Here is a 21865-nt window from a genome sequence, read left to right on the forward strand (position 1 = left end):
AGATCTTTCGGACCCAAGAATCTTTCCGACCCAGATATCCAGCATTGCAGGCAGATTCTTTACCATTTGAGCTACCTGGGAATCTTATAGCTTGGTGTGAAAGGCCCCCATGAATATTACAGAGGCAGCTCCCTCCAGAGATTCTCACAAGGATAGGGTACAAAGAGCCTGGTGTTGCGCTGTAAGACTCACTGTCCCATATTGTGCCTCTACCAAAATAATTTAGCTCAAACCCTCTGTGAACACCTACTTTAGAAGTCTGGGTGTTATAATTCTTCCTCTAGAACAGTCCTAAGGGTGTTGGTGGAAAGGGATGGCCACACAGACAACTTTACCTCATGAAATTTAATGATTAAAAAGCATAATTGCTGTGAAGAAAGGAAGATTAGGAAGCTATAGAAACAAACAGTGTATAGAAACAAACAAGGTATAGAAACAAACAGTGAAAAATGAAAGAAGACAACTGTCAGAAACTTTCTTTCTGCAATTGAAATAAGGGCTTCTTTCAGAAGGAACGCTAGTGAGTAGAACTGAACACTTGCGAACGTTTCGGAGTTCATTTGGTTTGATGTAGGATGACTGGAACTCACACCTGGGATATGGGCATAAGAAAGGGAGTGTGCAAATGGTTCAGATGAGACAGGAGAAGGGGAAGGAGGACAGGTAAGAGGACGTCTTTGGATTGGTGAGAAAGCAGATGGTTTTATGACTTATAAACTGATTAGTAGGGGTAAAGGTCATATGTATAATTTTTAAACATCATACTAGCCTATACCTTCACCTTCTTTTCATTACTTTGATAAACATGCCAATCTCATACCAGAATAGGTTCTGATTTTGGAATCTGGTGGTCAGGAAAAGACAAGTTAGCAAAAGAACTGTAATGTGTTCTCCTTGGAGGAAACAAAACAGGGATTACACTCTCCGTGACAATTTTCCTAAGCAATTTATTTTAAGAAGGTTTGTGCATTCTGTGTTTAGAAACACAGAGAAACTTTGAATGGAGAATCAGTTTCCCCTCTTGTCTGTTAGTCTGCAGTCTGGCACTGGGTGACTGCCTGAATCGGAGAAATTTAGCCTGCAGTCAAGGCTGGATCTCAGGGCTGTGGGGCCTGACATTCCTGTACCCCATATCTGAGACTTTGTCTGTATCTACAGTCATCTGATTGTAGACTCTTTCCCCTCAGCAAAAGGTGCAGGGTTCTAACTATGAGGGTGAAAATTATGTATAAGCCTGACGTCAGTTTTCAGCATGAACCATTTGAGACAATAGACTACATTTTATGTTATAAAGGAAAAATAACCCAAGGAAATTAAAATAAAACAGATCCATGGCCATATAGGACTGTCTCAGAAAGAAGACTAAAAATTTTTTTAAAGTTCAGGTAAGCCAACTGCATATAATCATTTTAAGCTTTTAAATCACAAATTTGAGCTGTAGGAATGTCTTTGTTGGTAAATACGGAGGAAAGATCAGCCACTGGAACCATTTACCTTGCATTTGTTCAAAGCACTGAGTCAATTCGAGCAAATTTTAGAGTTTGGAATTCTTCTGTGATGTGACAAAATCAAAGAGTTGTTGAATTTGTATTACATATATATTTTGCAGTGATTGACCTTTCTTCTAAATCTGTAATTAAAAAGGGAAGGAAAAGCAACCAAACATGAAAGCAATTTCACATTCTTTACTTTCAAGTTCTGGTTGAAGATATTTGAAAGATCAGAATGGTTTTCCACCTCTGGTGATTTGGACATACTTTCAAAAACCAATGTAATCATCTAGATTACATAATCTTCTATATTATTATTAATATACATGTTATTCTTTACAAAGTCGTAGATAACTGCTGCCACCAGTTTTGCTCTCGGCAAAGGGGCATCTGTCTGTGGATGCTTCTTTTTATGGATTCAGTCTTTGAATATTTATGTCATAAGCCAACTTTGCTTAAATGTTTTTTGAGTACAGTTTTTATTTTGGAGTAATTTTATATGCACAGAAAATTTACAAAAAGAGTGTAGCAAGTTCTCAGATACACTGCACCTATCTTTTCCTAATGTTTGCCATCTGTACGTGGGTGGGATGGTGGCCTGCAGAATCCATGTCTACATCCTAAACCCCAGAATCTGTGAAGGTGACCTTATTTGAAGAATCTTTGCTGATGTAATTAAATTAAGCATTTCAAGATGAAATTGTTCTGGATTATCTGAGTGGGCCTTAAATCCAATGACAGAGGTCCTTATAAAAGACACAAAGAGGAGGGACACACAGGGACACACAGCTCATTTTTCACTGATATTCCCTTTCCGACCTAGGATCCTATCCAGGATATCAAGTGGTGCTACTTGTCAGGTCTCTGCGGTCTTTGTTCTGTGACAGTTTCCTAGTCATTTTTTGTTTTTCATGACCTTGATGGTTTTGGCAGCACTGGTTAGATATTTTGTAGAATATCCCCCACTATGGGTTTGTCTACTCTTTTTTTTCATGATTAGACTGGATTGTGAGTTCTGTGAAAGAATACCATGAAGGTGTAGTGCTTCTTTCATTGCATCGTGTTGTTGTTGCTCAGTCGCCCATACGTGTCCAGCTCTTTGCGACCCTGTGGACCACAGCACACCAGGCCTCTCTGTCCCTCACCATCTCTCTTAGTTTGCCTAAGTTCATGTCCATTGCATCAGTGATGCCATACAGCCATCTCATGCTCTGTCGTCCCCTTCTCCTCCTGCCTTCAATCTTTCCCAGCATCAGGGTCTTTTCTAATGAGTCAGCAGTTTGCATCAGGTGACCAAAATGCTGGAACTTCAGGTGTAGCATCAGTCCTACCAATGAATATTCAGGGTTGATTTCCTTTGAGATTGACTGGTTTGATCTCGTTGCTGTCCAAGGGACTCTCAAGAGTTTTCTCAAGCACCACAGTTCAAAGGCATCAATTCTTCGGCACTCTGCCTTCTTTACAGCCCAGCTCTCACAACCATACATGACCACAGGAAAGACCATAGCCTGACTATACAGACCTTTGTCAGCAAAGTGACGTCTTTGCTTTTCAATACACTGTCTAGGTTTGTCATAGCTTTCCTGCCAAGAAGGAAAGAGGCACATTTATTATTACTTCATAAAGGGTGTATATATCCACATGACTTGCCCCTGCTGATGTTAATCTTGATCATTTAAATGTGGTAGGGTTTTCCAGGTTTCTCCATTGTGAAATTACTCTTTTTCCTTTCTATTCTCTGTTCTTTGGAAGTAAGTCTTTAAGTCCAGCCCACACGCAAGTAGGTGGGAAATTAAGCTATACCTCCTTGGAGCAGGGGGAGGATGGTAGGTATTATGTGGAATTTTTCTGTAAGAAGTATGCTTTCCTTCTGTCCTCCCTGTCTTCAGTCATTTATTTATATCAGTATGTATGTGTGTTTAGTCACTCAGTCATGTCCAACTCTTTGTGACCCTGTGGACTATAGCCTGCCAAACTCCTCTGTCTATGGGATTCTCCAGGGAAGAATACTGGAGTGGGTTGCCATGGCCTCCTCCAGGGGATCTTTCCGACCCAGGATTGGACCTGCATCTCTTATGTCTCCTGCATTGGCTGGTGGTTTCTTTACCACTAGCACCACCTGGGAAGCCCATATATCAGTATAAATCTACTTATATTTATTTTATCATCCAGTTCTACATTATGATCTAATACAACAACATTATTTTTTTTTGCCCAAATTGTTCTAGCTTTTCTGGGTCTTATTGTTATTATTTTTTTATTACATTATATGGTATTGATTTAAGCTTTCTTTTTGTTCCCTGGACTATTGCTGCATAACAAATTACCCCTAAGCTTAGTTGCTTAAAACAACAAACATTATTATCTCAGAGTTTCTATGGGTCAGCAGTCTGGTTGTGATTTAATTGAGTGCCTCTGATCCCTCACAAGTGTGCAGTCAAGGTGTCAGTTGGAGCTGTGCTCTTCTGAAGCCTCGACTGAAGAGGCTGACATGTGCTTTTGTAACCCTCAGGTCCGTGCTTGCTGTTGCATGCAGACATAGGCAAGGAACGGTCATAGACAGTTCACAGCACAGCACCCAGCTTCCCTCAGAGTAGGGTGGGCAGGGGGAGGTGTGCCCAAGATGGAAATCGTAGTCTTTCTTGTAACCTAATCTTACAAGTGGCAGCCTGTCACTTTTGCTCACATTCAAGGGGAGGGCACAATAGAATGGCCTGAATGCAAGGAGGTGGAATCACTGGAGGCCATTTTAAAGGCTGCCCACCACACCCAGAATTCCGCTGTTGTAGTTGCTCACTTTACTTCTCTAGGATGGACAGAAGCAGAAGAGAAGGGGGAATCTTTGAAAAGCAAAACCCCACTGGATTAAATGTTTTGTTTGCAATAACTTTTGACATTGTATCACATACTACAAGCTATCTATCTCATCATTATTCATTTGCACATTTGTTTATTCATTCATTAAGGAGTATACAACATGTAACTCATGAAAATGAAGTGTGGCATGTGACATTTCTGACCTCCAGATGTGGTCTGCCTAAAATCTTTGGAAACTCTTCTTTTTCTTAACTAGATAACACCTGTGCACTTGTAGGTCATTTAAGCCCAAACACTATAGTGCCACTTCTACCAGCTGACATGAGAACAGAAGTAGAACAATTATTCATTGTAATCGAAGCTAATCGAAGCTAATTGTAAATCGAAGCTAAACTTTTATAATCTAAAGTTATTCACATTGAATTCATTAAAAATTCATAATGAAACTAGGGAATTATGAAGAATTACTGACAATAACACCAGTAATTCTTCCATTTGAATTCAATTCACATTTAGGTCCATAATCATTAAATAAAATCATTTATTTATGTCTTCTAATTAAAAAAAAAAATTCACGCTCCCTGCAGAACACCTGAAAATGAAGAAAAGCCCAAAGGAAGAGGTTAGCTGATTCCAGAGGTTCTGTTCTTAATCATTACTGTATACTTTTGAAGTGAGCATGTGCTTTCTGGGCCTTCGTTTCTGCATGGGCAAAATATAGGAGTAGTCCTAAATGTAGATGGTCTCCTATGTCCTCTACTTGTTTGCATGTATAATAGAATTTTATCATATGCATAATTTACTTACTCAACTTCAAAATTTCTCCAGTTCAAGAGTGAGAGCCAGAGAGTAAGAGGGAGAAAGAGTCCATGGGATTCTCCAGGCAAGAATACTGGAGTGGGTTGCCATGCCCTTCTCCAGGAGATCTTCCCAACCCAGGGATCCAGCTTGCATCTCAGGTCTCCTGTACTGGCAGGTGTGTTCTTTACCACTAGCCATCACATAATACAGGAGACTTAAATAATCAGTACTCAGTGCAGGTTGGTCAAACAAAACCTATGGAAACACTGTAAAAATGATCTCATTTAAAAATTATTTTTATCACTGACAATGGACAGAAGTGTATTGTTTAGATGACCAAGTAAGTTAATGGTTATAGATTCACCTACACTCTTGAAGAGTTGAAGAATTAATTGATGTCAGTGGTGGAACATGTATAGGTGATTAATTAGGGGAGCCAATAAAGCATCTTACAGAGCTGTAAAAAAATGCATACTATACCTTTTAAGCAGTGTAAAGTATTTTAAGGATACATGATACTGTATATGATTTTCTTCACTTAACTGACTTTAAAATCAAACCTACAAATAAGATGGGAATCTGTTTTAACAGATACCTACTCAAAATGGAAAGATACAATTTGAAAGCAAAAGGTTCATTCTGATCTCACAAGGGACTGGCCTATGACCAAAAAACCATTAGGATTCAAGCAGCAGTTTTCTGGATCTTGTTCTTTATTTTTGCTTCTGTATGGGAACTTGCCTCATTGTTTTCTTCATGCAAACTTTCTTTGCTTCTCCATGCCTGGATGGAAAATGGCCATTCTACAGAATTTTTCAGACCAGGCATGCAGTGGAGAATAACTAGTGTTTCTGAGGTTTAATTCCAAATATTCTGGAGGATGTGCAATTTCAGATAGGTTTGTGGGGGCCAAGAATGGCTGTATGCCCCACTTTCCAGGAGAAACCATGGGGAAGGAATCAGACCCAGAGTGGAGCTGCCACACGGTGTATATCGACAGCCAGCCGCAGATGGCCTCACAGGGGTTCCTGGATCCCTCAAGCAGGGCTCAGAAGCAGAGGGAAGAGTCATTGAACTCACCAGGGCCCTGCGGACAGAAGTGCAGGAGGCCTTAGGGTGGTGAGGGAGGACCAGACAGGACATCAGATGCCTTAGAAAGGAACCAACAGCATGACACTGTAGATCCCTGGAGACTTAGATATAACCCAGGAAAGGAAAAGTATGAAAGGAAGAATGCCAAACCAACAGATTAAATTTTAAGCCGTCTAGTGACATGGAACTTAAAAGGTAGACTGAACCATGGGGTAGAACTGTTGATGGCACACCTGTTTTGAGATGGTAGGACTTGCATCTGATACCCATGGGAACCAGGAATGTCTGTGGTTCCTCATGCAGCATATTTCTGGACTACAGATTGCAGATACCTTCCAGAAATAGGGTCAAAGTCCCTTTGGGGGCAATGCTCATGAACCCATGCAGAGATAAGGTAAGTGCTCCAGAAACACCAGTGATCAGAAAACTGTGGACTGTTGTGAGATCAAGTTTGGAAGAGTTTTACAAAAATACTTAAAAATTTTTGGACAACCTGAGGGCTGATGGGCAGAAGAGAGGACAAATGTAACCTTATAAAGTTAATGGATGAATTTGAGCTCTGTAAGTGTCAGGAAGGTAGTTACAAAGGAAGGTGCATGGCATCTTCTCAAGGCATATTTCGCAGACTCAGACTCTGGGTATAAAGAGCAGACTCTAAGGAGAATGGAGTGATTCCAAGCAACAAGAGCTCACACACTGCCAGATGGCATAGATGGGTATTTACCACAGCAGCTCTTTTGGGAGGTCCTTACCTAGGCTGTTTGTAAGGTAGCTTGCAAGGCAGAAGGATCCTGTTACTCTGCTTAATGCATTGATGCAGTGGCCAGATGGCATAGATGGGTATTTACCACAGCAGCTCTTTTGGGAGGTCCTTACCTAGGCTGTTTGTAAGGTAGCTTGCAAGGCAGAAGGATCCTGTTACTCTGCTTAATGCATTGATGCAGTGGCCAGGGCCACAGTCAGACACTGTCTTAGGAGATAGGACTTCTTAACAAGCCTCCAGAGGGCACTGCTCTGCATTGGAGAATGTTTCTAAGACTAGTGAAGCACAAACACCACTATTTTGTTTGCTGAAAAAAGGACCATTTTTAATGATGACTTTGCCATAAAGGAAACCCTCAGTCATTAATACTGGAGGTAAGGTCTGCTTGGTGAGGGTAAGAGGAAAGGGTCTCAGAAAAGTGAGAGGACCAAAGAGTAGGGCCATTTTCTACCTTAAGGAAAGCGTCTGGGGACTTCCCTGGTGGTCCAGTGGTTAAGATCTCCTGGTAGCTCAGCTGGTAAAGAATCCACCTGCAATGCAGGAGACCCTGGTTCAATTCCTGGGTTGGGAAGATCTGCTGGAGAAGGAATAGGCTACCCAGTATTCTTGGGCTTCCCTAGTGGCTCAGCTGGTAAAGAATCTGCCTGCAGTGCGGGAGACGTGAGTTTGATCTTTGGATTGGGAAGATTCCCTGGAGGAGAATGGCTACTCACTCCAGTATTCTGGCCAGGAGAATTCCAGGGAGTGTATAGTCCATGGGGTCCCAAAGAGTCGGACACGACTGAGCAACTCTCACTTTCACTTTCCAATGCAGAGGATGCAGACTTGATCCCCTGGTGGAGGAACTAAAAATAGCTATAGATTTTCCAGTAGTCATGTATGGATGTGAGAGTTGGACCATAAAGATACCTGAGCATGGAAGAATTTACACTTTTGAACTGCCGTGTTGGAGAAGACTCTTGAGAGTGCCTTGGACTGCGAGGAGATCAAACCAGTCCATCCTAAAGGAGATCAGTTCTGGGTGTTCATTGGAAGGACTGATGCTGAAGTTCCAATACTTTGGCCACCTGTTGCGAAGACCTGACTCAGGAAAAGAACCTTATGCTGGGAAAGATTGAAGGTAGGAGGAGAAGGGGATGACAGAGGATGAGATGGTTGGATGGTATCACTGACTCGATGGACATGAGTTTGAGCAAGCTCTGGGAGTTAGTGATGGACAGGGAGGCCTGGCGTGCTGCAGTCCATGGGGTCACAAAGAGTCAGACACGACTGAGCAACTGAACTGAACTGGGGAACTAAGATCCCACAGGCCGGACAGAATGGCCAACTAAGTAAATTAAATAAAAACAAAAGAGAGTCTAGGCTCAGTAAACCCCTATATCTCTTTTTTTTTTTTTTTTTTTCCACTCAGACACTCAGTAACTTTATTTGCCTTTGGCTGATTTTTCAGGAGGAACGGAGTTGGCAGGAGCCTGGGCTTCATGCGCCCTCTGGTGGGCCTCAGAGGCAAGGATCAGAAAGGACTGGACAGTTTGGAGGTGACAGTCAATTGAGTTTAGGGGAGGGTTGCAGTGCTCCTCATGACTGCACCCCCGACCCAGCTTCAGGAGATGAGGCATGATGGGAGGAGGCCCTGAACCTCTGGCTCTCATACTCGCCCGTGTTGGATGCCCGCATGTTCTGCCGAGCCTTCATCTGCTTCAAACGGTCCTTGTCCACTTCCCGCTTGGTGAGGATGAAGAGGAGGATACCACAGGGGAAGCTGATGGCCCAGGCTAGCCCCACAGCTTTCATGGGGTTCTTGCCCCTCTTTCTGGGGATGTATTCCAGCTCAGGGGAGAGGGGCTCAGGCTTCTCCTTGCACTCTGGGGAGCTGTGGCTTTGCAGTGCCCGGCTCCTGTTCTGGGAAGCCTTGCTAGCAGTGGCTCCTGAGAGAATCCCCCGGAGGACGCGGGCATTTCTCGCCCCCCGGCCCTTCAGCGCCGTAGCAGCTACCACCACCGCCATGTTCAGCTCCCACCCCCCTTCACCGCCACCCCTATATCTCTTTCTCCAGATCTCTGGAGCCCAGAGATCTTGTCACAGGGATTTTGGGAATGAAGTAATAGTGGGAATTGAGGTTGAGCAGTCTGATCACACACCTGTCGCCAACAGACGTCAACAGCGTTTCACTTGTTGGGTAAAGTGGGCTCCTTAATTCAGTAGAAATAATGGGTTCGTTTGGGGGGCAGATGGCAAAGGGGTTATTGATGGAAATGGGAGAGTTTTATGGATGACCTCAGATAAGGAGAATCATAAAGGAGAAAAGCTCACCCAGGGCACATGTTTACCTACTTTGCCTTTGGGCTTCCTTGGTGACTCAGTGGCAAAGAATCTGCCTGCCAGTGTGGTTGAGATATGGGCTCAATCCCTGGGTCAGGAAGATCCCTTAGAGAAAGAGATGGTAACCCACACCAGTATTCTTGCCTGGATAATCCCATGAAGAGGAGGCTGGTGGGCTACAGTCCATGGGGTTGCAAAAGAGTCAGACATGACTTAGTGACTAACACCACCACTACCTTTGGGAACTCAGAGAAAATATCACTCCTGTGGTCAGGGGCCACTGTTCACAGGAGTTTTCATCCTTCTGGGATTTGGACCCAGATCTGAGCCTGTGGTGTGTGTGTGTGTGTGTGTGTGTGTGTGTGTGTGTGTGTGTGTGCACCTGTGGGGTGTGTGTGTGTGTGTGTGTGTGTGTGTGTGCGCGCGTGCGCACACACATGTGTGTATTTGAAGGGGCATTTGGTGAGGGTGAGGAGTGATGCCTGCATGTGGAGTAAATTTGCTTTTCAGGGATGTAAATATTTAATTCAGGAGGAGGATATGGTGGAATAATACCGTGGAGATTTATTATTTTATTTCTTCTGGCATGTATTTCCTCTTCCCATTGGAGCAGATGGCCAGCTCTGAGCTCATCACCCCGGGAAAGGAAGTGACAGTGTAGGAAGAACCTCTCTAGAGTTGTGTTCTCAAACCCTAAATCCTTAGGGAATTAAGAGTATTTTTGGGATATGGACAAGATGTTTAAAAGCAGTAGGAGGAAGAGAACAGGCTTCCCCCGAGATTAAGAAAGATCCCCTCAGCTGGAGGGTAGAAAGGGAACCGGTTGAGCCTCAGAGAGGGGCTCCAAGCCCTGGTGCCTGAGTGCAGTTCTGGAGGAGTGGCCGTGGAATGCCCGGCAAGTGGGACCAAAATAGCCCCCCATATATTCCTGTGCACCAGGGAGCCTTGAAGCAGCAGACGGTTTCTCACATGTGGGGCCGCACCTTGTCCTTGTCCTGTGCTTGTCTGTCCATGTGGTCTCCGCATCCTCTCCGTTATTTACACTGAGCAGTTTTCACAGCCCCGGTGGTGAGATAGTGCTCTCTTGATTTTTTCTCTCTGCCTGGCCAGAGGAGTAGCTTGTGTACCATGCTAGATACAGATGTCTGTTGGAGGCAGTCATGTCCCACCTTCCTCAGTGTTTCTCAAGGTCAGTCTCTGTTGAGACCTTGATACTCTCTGAGGTCTCACTCACTCTGATAACCAGGTGCTGGGACCTTCAGGTTCTTGGGTTCTTACTCATCAACTTTCCTCTGCAGAAACCTCAGTGAGGCTCAGAGAAGCATAAGAACTTGCTAAAAGGGAAAAAAATAGTTTTATGGGAATACAGTTTACATGTTCTCTTACTTATATTGGGAATTCTCTGTAAGTCACCCCCACTCCCAACCCCATGGATTCATGACAGTGAATTATGGCCAGAGGTCTCCGGGTACCTCTCTTTGTGGTGAACTTGAATTTTTTCACAGTAATACCTCTTTGAGCAGTCCAAGGGAGTTTTTGGAGGCGAAGAGTTCAGGTTTTGAGACAGAGAGATTTTTTTCTACAGTATATCAAGCGATGGCAGTATCAAACTCCACATCACTCCTTCTTCTGCACTTAGTATGACCATGGTCTGCACCAGCCTTGTCACACAACACACAAAGGAAAGTCACATATTACTTTGGTTTGGTCATGAAATCAATATTTAAGGCAACAATTTACAGTGACAACTACCCTAAAACTTTCTCAAATCTTCAGTTGAGCTTCATGTGAAGTAGATAACCTGTATTTAGGGACAGTGTTGTACTTTAAAAGTTTCTTTACATTCTGCAATTATGTTCAATGTGGTGCTCACACTATGAGAAGTAAATTAAGGGAAGAGCACTTTACATCTCAGATTAATCTCAATTTGGGCTGTAAATGAAATGGAGGCAAAGATGTACACATTATTTACTACATTTATTATAATTCTCTCTCTTGGTAGAGAAAGCACAGACAGTATTAGATGTGGTTGAAAGTACAAAGAAATACCCAGGAGCTTGATCTCAAGGGATACGCAGTTCTACTTCTGAGATAATAGTAACTAAGACGTGAAAGATGGTATAAAGGTCTACAGTGGTCTCGTGCCATCTTGGTTTGGGGTCATTCACTGTGGCTTCCTTCTTGGGGTTTGTGTGTTGGAAATATGCCTACTAGTACTCCAGGGCATGTCCTCCCAGGTGGTGCCCAGGAGGATAGAGTTTGTCCTTGTTGGCAGTTCTAGAACATCTCCTTGGGTTTCTCATTGGACCTTGTTGGTTCACATACTCATTCTAAGTTTATCATCACCACAAAGTGGAGTGGATGGTAAGAGGAAGAGAGTAGAATGTAACTCTTTGATTGATTATGTTTTAATTTTATATTTTAATTCTAGAGTCAAGGGTAGAGTTAACTCTACCTGTTCTGTCTGTAAGAAGACAGAATGAGGAAGAAGTTAGTTTCTCAGAGGAAAACTTTGATAATGCAATCTAGAGAAAGGTGAATGGATACTAGGGTAGAGAAATAACATTCTTTTTTAAAAATAGTATTTCTTTTTAAAAATAGTTTTAGTTATTCATCTTTTGACCGTTCTGGGTCCTTGTTGCTGCGTGGGCTTTTTCTCTAGTTGTGGGGAGTGGGGGCTACTCTCCAGCTGTGGTGCATGGACTTCTCATTGCAGCAACTTCTCTTGTTGCAGAGCATGGGTGCTAGGGCACGTGGGCGCAGTAGTTGTGGCTCCTGGGCTCTAGAGCACAGGCTCAGTAGTCGTGGCACATGGGCTTAGCTGCCCCGGAGTATGTGGAATCTTCCCAGACCAGGGGTCGAACATGTGTCCCCTGCATTGGCAGGTGGATTCTTATCCACTGTGCCACGAGGGAAATCCCTAAATATTTATTTATTTGTTTGACTACTCTGGGTCTTAGTTGTGGCATGCAGGATTTTTAATTGCAGCATGTGAACTCTTGTTCACATGTGGAATCTTGTTCCCTGACCAGGGTTGAACCTAGGCCCCCTGCATTGGAAGTGTGGAGTTTTATCCAGTGGATCACCAGGGAGGTCCTGAAAATTGACGTTCTTAAAAAGCTTTAAAATGTTGGAGATTTCTAGGTAGAAGAATGATATTCCATTGTAAAGCTTTAGACAGTTGGTGAAAGGGAAGTAGGATGGGAAGAAGTCAGTCAAGGAAGCAGAGGACTACACTCAATGGGGTTAAGGTCAAGAAAGTAGGAGGGATTGCATATTGGGTCATGCCTAGGAGTGACATGGAGAAAGCATAGGACTCAGAGGTAGGCAGTGAGGAATGAACTAATGGGTCCCTGTTTGAATTTTGGTGCAAAGTTGTTTTGTATTCCTCTGTCAGTCCTAAGCCATTTCCCTTCCGGAGTGTTTCCAGAGGGCTTGAGACTTTAAGGATGTCTCACCAGAAGAGCTGGAATTTAGATGGATGGTTTTCCTTAAGCAGGATAAAAAAAATTCCAATGATTATTAGTAGGTTATAATGCTTTTACCTTGCTCTTTTACTGTCTCTCTCTTTCTCCTAATTAGGGTAACTACTAGAAAACCATGTAAAACAAGGGCAAAATTAGGTTCTCAAAGATCACTGGAGCTTTTTCCTGCTTTTTTTTTTTTTTCAACACAAAAATGAGATTAATTGGAAAATGAAAAAATTGAAGGCATGTTTCACTTGCTTTGGGCAAAGACCAGCTTTGATATAGAGTATTTGTATCACTCATTCTGAAAACAATTATGAGCTGATTTATATGTTACTGAATTGCTGTTTAAAACCATTAAATTATACATTTGAGTTACTATAGAGCTTCTCAAAAAATTTATAAGATGAAAACAAAGAACATTTAACATTCTGTATGTTATCAGGAGAAATAGTTTCATGGCACAACCTATACTATTATTGCCTTTAGAAACATATGTTATTATTGTGTTGGATTGTCAACAACTTGGTCTGAGGACTTTTATAAGCAAAAATAAGAATGGAAGCTTCTTTTCTGTGAGAGTGTTGGTTAGTCTTGCGTTTGTTTTGAAGATGTAATAGCTGCCATATGTTAGACCTATTAAATGAATGATGTAATTTAGGCTTCCTGTTGTCCTGCCAACTGCTCCATGCTGCCTCCTCACTTTTAGCGTGTGTTACTCCAATATGTCTATATATCACCCAGCAGTAGCTTCTTACACAATCATGTTAGTCCTTGGGCCCTTAACCCCATATATCACCTGTATAGGCTCCAGCTCCTTTTCTCCAGAATTAGAACTAATGAAAAATAATGGTAGACCTTGGCAAAGAGTGTGCTTGAAGGATGATAATCAACCCAATATTCTGGCTTGTGGATAGAAAACCAAGGAGAGGGTTGATGCTTAAGACAAAAAATACAATGTGTGATTAAGAGAATTCAGCCTTCTTCACAACATGAAAGATGGAAAATGCTTTATCTTTTGTGAAACATTAGATGGCCTGTTTCTCTACTCGAGTGAGTGAGATGTTACAATGAAGATGATGAGAACAAAAATAAAGTCATTTATAATATAGTGTATGGCCCTTTTCTTGTGCCACCTCTGATAGCTCCTCTCCGGGAAGATAAAATGTTCAATCTGAGTATCTCAGATATTTATAGAGCTATAAACTACATATTTTCCATTTTTATAAATGGGGAAACAGAGAGCCAAAATTGATTGTTGACATACCTCAAGTTGCCATTTATTTATCATTTGTTAAAAGTAAACATATGTATTAAAAATTATATTGTAACAAATCCATTATCAATTATTCTATAGGTTTAACTGAAATCTACTTATCAGCCTAAGTTGCAGTGTGCTACAAATATCTTAGGACTGTTTCTATTGCCATTTTCCAGTGAATAAATTGGTTAGTGAGACTTTTTTAAGCTTTAGACAGGAGTCTTAGAATTTGCCAAGCAGCTTCAAAGACTTATGTCTTTGTATTATGTCTCATGTATTAAAATGTTAGGACTGTTTATTTTAACTCAGTATCCTAATATATTTTCAATATGGCAGATCTCTTTTTGCTACTTTGCATCTTCGTTTAATTCAATGTTTTTCTATGTTTTTTTCTTTAAACTTAGGAACAGATAATTTTCTTTAATTTACACCTTTTGAATTGTCCAGCAGGACCTAAATTAATTCTTTCCTTTGCTGGGAATGCCTAACAGTTGTACTCTTATGTAACCTGTTGGCTCCCACTTGTCATCCTAATGAGCTTCCCCATTTCCTACTGTTTTACAATCTGTCTCTTTGGCATCTTAAAACTTCCTGCACCCTTCTTCCTTTGGTAAGTGTATTAGTGGGCTGCCATAACAAAGTACCACAGCGTAAGTGGCTAAAGCAACAGAAATTAATTGTCTTACAATATTGGGCTTCCCTGATAGCTCAGTTGGTAAGGAATCCGCCTGCAATGCAGGAAACCCCGGTTGGATTCTTGGGTTGGGAAGATCTGCTGGAGAAGGGATAGGCTACCCACTCCAGTATTGTGGCTTCCCTGTGGCTCAGCTGGTAAAGAATCCACCTGCAATGTGGGAGACCTGGATTCGATCCCTGGGTTGGGAAGATCCCCTGGAGAAGGAAATGGCTACCCACTCCAGTATTCTGGCCTGGAGAATTCCATGGACTGTATAGTCCATGGAATCGCCAAGAGTCAGACACGAATGAGAGACTTTCACTTTCACAGTTTTGGAGTCTTGAAGTACAAGATCAAGGTGTCAGCAAAATTGTTTCCTTCTGATGACCATGAGGAAAGGATTTGTTTGAGCCCTTTCTCCTCAGCTTGTGGATGGTTATCATCTCCCTGTGTGTTTACATCATATTCCCTCTGTATGTGTATCCATGTTCCCTCCTCTTATGAGGACACTGATCATATTGAATGGGGGCCTACTGTCATGACCTTATTTTAACTTAATTACCTTTGTAAAGACCCTACCTCCAAATATGGCCACATTCTGAGGTTAGGACTTCAATATATGAATTTTGGAGGGACACAATTCAGTCCATAACAGTGTGAAAGAAGAACACAGAAATATTCGATCTCACATAGCATTTCTGGGATATTGAGATTCTTTGGATCTCGAAAATACAGATCTGAATTATCAGACAAGAGACATATGGATATTCTGCATAGTGATATTAGTTTTCTAGCAGTCAAAAAGCTAACCTTGGTGAGATTTACCCCCATGCTTGGCAAGAAAACAATGCAAGTGGAGTTGGCAAATGTGTGGAAAGTAGAGATCCTAAAACAAAAATGGGGAAGGAGAGCCTCCTGAGCCTTACATACCAAGAGTAGTGAAAGTTAAGATACTCTTTTTAATAATGTAGAGGCATTTTAATTCAGACTGCAACACATTCATGTAAACCAGTTCTCGCCCATCACAGCATTTCAGCACAGTATTATATTGAATATATGCGACCTTGTGGGAGTCAACAACATAGTTTCTCTGTTTTTTCAAGTCTTTACATGTAGCAAGAGCTCTCTAACTCATTGTAAATGGTCAAACCTATTTCTTTGGAGTTGTTATGCATATGAGATGAGACTCTCAATAGTTTTGACTTTTAATGCCATGATCTCCTCCTCTGAATTAGAAGTTGTGATTGTACTAGAGATCTGAGCTGTTCTTCACCATGACCCAGTGAAATGACTTGGGGAACCCTGGTGGGTGCTGAAATTCTAGAAATGGAAGCTAGACTGGGGTTTGGTCCTGGGGATTTTGACTCAGTCAAATCTATTGCTACAGTTGCTGGTCTTCCAGGTTAATTTTGGGGACAGCTCAGGGAGTGTGCTGAATCGGGGAAGTGAAGGGTGGAAGGGGGATGTCTCAGCCTTATCCTTTGTGAAAATTGACCTGGTCTCTTAAAGGATCACTCTGGATTGTGTCAACAAATAAAATGTCAGACCAGTAGGATGAACCTGCCTCTACAGTGGTCACAGTCAGAAGAGGATACAAGGAAGGAAATGGGGACACCAACAGTGCCACGTAGCTGCTTTTATGCAAGGTTCTCCGAAAGGCTGGCATGTCATATATTCATATTTAAAATGTTCCCTAAAGAGTATACATTTCTGCATACTGACCATTTTGCTTCAGTTGGTTCTGGATATGGATTATATTACACTGGATGTTTTAGCAGGATCTTAGCATTTCTTTTATTAATCTGCTTGGTGTTCTTTACAAGTCACATTTTTGGAGTTTCACTTAAAATGGTGAATTTACCTTGGAAACAATGGGGATTACTGTCAAGTATTTTCTAAGCAGAATTTTCTTGAGTTATTATGAAGGAAAGTAATCACTAATATGCATAAACTTAGAAATTTCACTAATAGATAAAAATTGGTTGGCTTATCTCTTTTCTCAGAAAGTATTAGTGATTTCCTTTGGGAGGACAGAAGTAGAAGAAAACCCTTCCTGAACTCTTCCCTGGTTTCCTGTTTTATTTTCTGTGTCCTAAAGAGAAATGCATCCTGTTCTCCTTTCCCAGTTTATCACTTCCTCTCTTATACTCAATCCCTGTACACCCACAGGGACTGATTCTCACTTCCACTGTTTTTGTTGTGCGTTTCATTTATTTCTATAATCCTTCCACACGACTCAAAACAGTATATATATGTATTCTTAGAGGTGTCATCTCACCTGTGTTTTAAATTATAACACCAAATGGAATTTTAATCAACCTTCCTAGGTCAGTTAAATAAAAAGTTTTGGTACAAACCAAGAGTTGTAGTTACTGATATTTACTGAGTTTTCAATAATGGGAAAAAGATTATGATTTACATGATAATTCTTCATCTTGCAGGTTAGGGAGTAGAAAGATCTGAAGGCTCTCTCCTGTCAGTTTTATGCATGATATGGAGAGATCAATTCGCTGTGTAGATTCTTCAGATTCTCAAGAGTCCTCGCTTAGAGGAGGACCTGAGCTCCTTCTGCATGTGTATTCTCAGTCCTTGGTTATGTGCTGAATATCTTGGACTCTTGTATTGACATTTTGGAGCCTTTTTTCCTTTTCTTTTCTTTTTAAAAGTAAGTTAGGCATATGCTAGAGTCAGTGGCTGTGTTAGGCTATATAGTTGGAGAGGAGAATCAGTGGCTGTGTTAGGCTATATAGTTGGAGAGGAGAATCAGTAGTATTTGGAAAGATCTTTTAATGAAAGCCTTAGGAAAGTGCTTATTTATTGGAGCAGGGACTAAATGTATTAGCCAGAATGTGGTTGGAGAATTTGGCATTTATTCCTCTAGATGCTTATGTGAGGACAGAGGGCTGAAAGGAAAATATTTACAGGCATGTTGATTGATCTGGGAATGAATTGGAAAGCGTTGGTAAGGATAAACTGTTTTTAATCAATGGTAACCATTGATGAATAGGACATATTTTTGGCTGTTAGTTCTAGAAGGTCTTGTAGGTCTTCCCCAAGGTAGATGAGACCTAAAAGAGATGGTTTTTCATTATAGGGGACTGGAAAGCAAAAGTACGGAGTCAAGAAATACCTGGAGTAACAGGCAAATTTGGCCTTGCAGTACAAAATGAAGCAGGGCAAAAGCTAATAGTTTTGCCAAGAGAATGCACTGGTCATAGCAAACACCCTCTTCCAACAACACAAGAGAAGACTGTACACATGGACATCATCAGATGGTCAACACCGAAATCAGACTGATTATATTCTTTGCAGCCAAAGATGGAGAAGCTCTATACAGTCAGCAAAAACAAGACCGGAAGCTGACTGTGGCTCAGATCATGAACTCCTTATTGCCAAATTCAGACTTAAACTGAAGAAAGTAGGGAAAACCACTAGCCCATTCAGGTATGACCTAAATCAAATCCTTTACAGTTATTCAGTGGAAGTGAGAAATAGATTCAAGGGGTTAGATCTGATCGACAGAGTGCCTGAAGAACTATGGACAGAGATTCGTGACACTGTACAGAAGGCAGGGATCAAGACCATCCCCAAGAAAAAGATATGCAAAAAGACAAAGTGGCTATCTGATGAGACCATACAAATAGCCAAAAAAAGAATAGAAGCTAATGGCAAAGGAGAAAAGGAAAGCTATACCCATCTGAATGCAGAGTTCCAAAGAATAGCAAAGAGGGATAAGAAAGACTTCCTCAGCGATCAATGCAAAGAAATAGAGGAAAACAATAGAATGGGAAAGGCTAAAGATCTCTTCAAGAAAATTAGAGATACCAAGGTGACATTTCATGGAAAGATGAGCACAATAAAGGACAGAAATGGTATGGACCTAACAGAAGCAGAAGATATTAAGAAGAGGTGGCAAGAATACACAGAAGAACTCTACAAAAAAGATCTTCACGACCCAGATAATCATGATGGTGTGATCACTCACCTAGAGCCAGACATTGTGGAATGTGAAGGCAAGTGGGCCTTAGGAAGCATCACTATGAACAAAGCTAGTGGAGGTGATGGAATTCCAGTTGAGCCATTTCAAATCCTAAAAGATGATGCTGTGAAAGTGCTTCACTCAATATGCCAGCAAATTTGGAAAACTCAGCAGTGGCCACAGGACTGGAAAAGGTCAGTTTTCATTCCAATCCCTAAGAAAGGCAATGCCAAAGAATGCTCAAACTCCTGCACAATTGTACTCATCTCACATGCTAGAAAAGTAATACTCAAAATTCTCCAAGCCAGGCCTCAACAGTATGTGAACCATGAACTTCCAGATGTTCAAGCTGGATTTAGAAAAGGCAGAGGAACCAGAGATCAAATTGCCAACATCCGTTGGATCATTGAAAAAGCAAGAGAGTTCCAGAAAAACATCTACTTCTGCTTTATTGATTACACCAAAGCCTTTGACTGTGTGGATCACAACAAACTGAAAAATTCTTCAAGAGATGGGAATACCAGACTACCTTACCTGCCTTCTAAGAAGTCTGTATCCAGGTCAAGAAGCGACAGTTAGAAGTGGACATGGAATAACAGACTGGTTCCAAATCGGGAAAGGACTACGTCAAGGCTGTATATTGTCACCCTGCTTATTTAACTTATATGCAGAGTATATCATGCAAAATGCCAGGCTGGGTGAAGCACAAGCTGGAATCAAGATTACTGAGAGGAATATCAATAACCTCAGATATGCAAATGATACCACCCTTATGGCAGAAAGTAAAGAGGAACTAAGGAGGCTCTTGATGAAAGTGAAAGAGGAGAGTGAAAAAGTTGGCTTAAAGCTCAACATTCAGAAAACTAAGACCATGGCATCCAGTCCCATCACTTCATGGCCAATAGATGGTGAAACAATGGATACAGTTGACAGATTTTATTTTCTTGGACTCCAAAGTCACTGCAGATGGTGACTGCAGCCATGAAATCAAAAGATGCTTGCTGCTTTGGAGAAAAGCTATGACCAACCTAGACAGCATATTAATAAGAGCAGAGACATTACTTTGCCCACAAAGGTCCGTGTAGTCAAAGCTATGGTTTTTCCGGTAGTCAGATATGGATGTGAGAGTTGGACACTAAAGAAAGCTCAGCGCTAAAGAATTGATGCTTTTGAAGTGTGGTGTTGGAGAAGACTCTTGAGAGTCCCCTGTGGAGATCCAGCCAGTCCATCCTAAAGGAAATCAGTCCTGAGTATTCATTGGAAGGACTGATGCTAAAGCTGAAACTGCAAAACTTTGGCCACCTGATGCAAAGAACTGACTCATTGGAAAAGACCCTGATGCTGAGAAAGGCAGAAGGGGAAGGGGGCAACAGAGAATGAGATGGTTGGATGGCATCACTGACTCAATGGGCATGTGTTTGAGCAAGCTCCAGGAGTTGGTGATGGACATGAAAGCCTGGCGTGCTGCAGTCCATGGGGTTGCAAAGAGTCAGACATGACTGAGTGCCTGGACTGACCTTGAGAAAAGGTAGATGAGACCCAAGGTGAAAGTGTTAGTCGCTCAGTTCAGTTCAGTTCAGTCGCTCAGTCTTGATCAACTCTTTGAGACCCCATGGACTGTAGCCCCACAGGCTCCTCTGTCCATGGGATTTCCTAGGCAAGAATAGTGGAGTTGGTTTCCTTTTCCTTCTCCAGGGGATCTTCCCGACCCAGGGATGGAAACCACTTTTCCTGCATTGCAGGTGGGTTATCCATTTTAAATATAGCAGTGTATAAGTGTCAATCACAAACTCCCTGACTAGCCCTTCCTCCCACACTTCCTGGTAACCATAAGTTTGTTCTCTTTCTGCTGTCACTGTTGTCCACAGATTTATTTTTCTTCTTGAAATTATTTCCTTTCTTTAGTTATCTACACCCTTCTGGTTCCTCTTTTCATCCCTAAATCCCTTCTCTTGCCCCTTTCTAGTTCAGTGCCTGCTCCTAATCTTCATAGCTATGCTCTCTGTCCTACGTTCTTTAATGTATTTTGCTAGTGATGTTGCTTCTTCACAGTCTTACATCAGTTTACTGTGGATCATTCTTTAATTTTAAATGACCAATCCAGTATTCTTTCTTAAGTTATGGACCCTTAGTGCCAACCTCCTGGACAATCCACTTCCTTTCCATGCCATGTTTTTGTACAAAGCTGATCAAGTTCTTTTTTATCAGCCAGAAAGTTGCATGATGCTTTTAATACACCCACAGAGCAAAAATCCTCTGCCTTATCCCTGATTTGCTTCTTTGGAGTCTGGCTTTCTCTGTAGTTCCTAAATCAGCTTTGCTTCAAGACGTTGGATTTTTGGTCCAATGGGAAGAGTCATTTTTCCCCAGTAAGTACCCGTGCTCACTATGTTACTTATCTACCAAGGTTCTAGTCTAGTGACCCTGTACCTGCCTCATTTCACTCATACAAATTTATTCTAGATGAAATTTTGACTAATAAATTTAGATTTTGCAGTCTCACACTGATGTGCCAAGCTCACGGTTCTTTTCGCTTCCACTTAAATCTTGCTAGTCTATTTCTCTTACATAATATTGGCATTTAGGCAAGAGTCCCTACTTCCGTGGGTCAAAGAGTAGAACCTATAGAAATTTCTGGCTCTAAGTTAGAAGTCAGTGGGCAAAAATTGGTCAGGGGGGTAGGGAAGGCTTTTGCAACTTTTAAAATTACCTGTTGCTGGCATCTGCCACATGTAAGCTGGCACACTTAATGCCTCTTCTGTTTACGTCTTCCTGCTTCATATGGCAATTACCACCCTACAGAGCAGGAACAGTCAGGTCTTGAGACCTTGCAAATAAGAGTGAAGGAAAAGGATATTGGATGGAGAGAAGCAGAAGGAAATTATACCAACTTCCAGGGTTTCCTTGTTGTAGTTATCAGGCAAATGATTTAATAAGCCTGATGTGCTTTCCTTTAAATATATACCTTTGAAAATTTTCATAAAGGAATTTCTGCAAATGAAGTGCTATTTCAAACATACTATTTAAAATTTGCTCTAGTATATTCCACTGGATTACAAAAAATGCATAAAACATAATTACACTTTAATTACATAGAAGCTGTACTTTTTTAATATCAAGGTTTTTTTGTATTTATTCCACATTTGATTTTATAACCACATGTCAAATAATTTCTTTTCTTCCACCAGTCAATAGCT

General features: G+C 41.5%; 1 protein-coding gene and 1 pseudogene across 2 annotated transcripts in view; one reads left to right on the forward strand and one right to left on the reverse strand.

The window, feature by feature from the left end:
• Positions 1 to 21865, forward strand: part of LOC145513800 (uncharacterized) — a 331143-nt gene that overhangs the window by 21743 nt on the left and 287535 nt on the right. The window lies entirely within an intron of this gene.
• LOC145512127 (putative thioesterase PNKD pseudogene) lies at positions 5625 to 10709 on the reverse strand (annotated as a pseudogene). Its single transcript, XR_014058315.1, has one exon. The product of XR_014058315.1 is annotated as a putative thioesterase PNKD pseudogene (transcript).

The sequence above is a fragment of the Giraffa tippelskirchi genome, chromosome 7 (genome assembly GCF_054371585.1).
Source record: "Giraffa tippelskirchi isolate mGirTip1 chromosome 7, T2T-mGirTip1v1.2.pri, whole genome shotgun sequence".
In the NCBI taxonomy this organism is placed as follows: Eukaryota; Metazoa; Chordata; class Mammalia; order Artiodactyla; family Giraffidae; genus Giraffa; species Giraffa tippelskirchi.